The following is a 1,834-nucleotide window of genomic DNA, read 5'->3' as shown; positions in this document are numbered from 1 at the left end:
TCCCACATAGATAAAACATTCCTTATACTATGCAGTTTTAAACCTCTGTCATGAGCGGATCTGTGAACAGACATTCGTGAGCACTTTCAGGCCTATGTTGAAAAATGAAATATCTTCAGATAAAAACTGGAGAGAAGTTTTCTGAGAAACTGCTTTGTGATGTGTGTATTCATCTTGTAGAGTGAAACCATTCTTTGGCTTGAGCTGTTTGAAATCACTGTTCCTGTTAAATCTGAGGAAGGACATTTCGGAACACTTTTAGAATAAGGAGAAAGAAACATCCTCAGACAAAAACCAGAAGGAAGCTTTCTGTGAAACTGCTGTGTGTCATGTGAAATCTTCGCACTCTGTTAACCTTCTATTTTCATTGAGCAATTCTCTAACACTATTTATGTTTAGCGTGTGTAGGGATATTCAGGGGCGCTTTGAGGCTTATGGTGAAAAAGGAAATATGTTCACATAGAAACTTTCTGATGAACTGCTTTGTGACGTGTGTATTCCACTCACAGTGTTACACCTCTCTTCTCAGAGGGCATCCAGAAAATGCTTTTGGAGAAAAAGGTAACAAGGGACATTCGGGAGCTTATTGACGCCTATGTTGAAAAGGGAAATAGCCTTAGACAAATACTGGAGAAAAGCTTTTAGTGAAACTGCTCTGTGATATGTGTATTCATCTCATATAGATAAAGCTTTCTTTACATTATGCAGCTTGGAATCTCTGTCATGGACGGATCAGCGAAGGGATGTTCGGAAGCACATTCAGGACTACGGTGAAAAAGCAAATATCTTCAGATAAAAACTGGAAAGAAGCTTTCTGTCAATCTGCTTTTTGCTATGTTTATTCATCTCACATAGATAAAACCTTCCTTATATTATGCAGTTTGGAAACTCCATCATGGACGGATACGGGAAGGGGAATTCGGGAGCAACTGAAGGCATATGGTGAAAAAGGAAACATCTTCAGACAAAAACTGGAGAAAAGCTTTCTGAGAAACTGCTTTGTGATGTCTGTATTCGTCTCATAGAGTTAATCGGTTCTTTGGATTGAGCAGTTTGAAATCGCTATTTTGGTGGAATCTGGAACATTTGGAAATGCCCTTTAGAATATGGAGAAAGAAACATTCTCAGATAAAAACCAGAAGGAGCTTTCTGTGAAACTGCTATGTGTCGTGTGAATTCCTCTCACTCAGTTAAGCTTCTCACTCAGTTAACTCTGTTTATCTTGAGCATGTGAAGGGATATTCGGGAGTGCTTTGCATCTTACAGTGCAAAGGGAAATATATTCAGACAGAAACTGGAGAGAAGCTTTCTGAGGAACTGGTTTGTGACGTGTGCATTCCACTCACAGTGTTATACCTCTCATCTCATAGAGCTTCAGGAAAAAACTTTTGGAGAAAAAGGTATCAAGGGATATCTGGGAGCATATTGACGCCTACGGTGAAAAGGGAAATAGCCTCAGACAAAAACTGGAAACAAGCTTTCTGTGAAATTGCTCTGTAATATGTGTATTCATCTCACATAGATAAAACTTTCTATACATTACTCAGCTTGGAAACTCTGTCATGGACGGATCTGCAAAGAGACATTCGGGAGCACATTCAGGACGACAGTGTAAAAGGAAATATCTTCAGATAAAAACCGGAGAGAAGCTTTCTGAGAAACTGCTTTGTGATGTGTGCATTCTACTCAGTGAGTCATACCTCTTTTCTCATAAGGCAGTGTTTGAACACTGTTCCTGTAATATCGAAAATATGACATTTCTTGGCGCATTGAAGACTATGGTGAAAAGTGAAATATCCTCAGATAAAACCCAGAAAGAAGCATTCCACGAATC

The sequence above is a fragment of the Colobus angolensis genome, unplaced genomic scaffold (assembly GCF_000951035.1).
Source record: "Colobus angolensis palliatus isolate OR3802 unplaced genomic scaffold, Cang.pa_1.0 Scaffold458, whole genome shotgun sequence".
Lineage (NCBI taxonomy): Eukaryota > Metazoa > Chordata > Mammalia > Primates > Cercopithecidae > Colobus > Colobus angolensis.
This window is presented reverse-complemented; position numbering follows the sequence as displayed.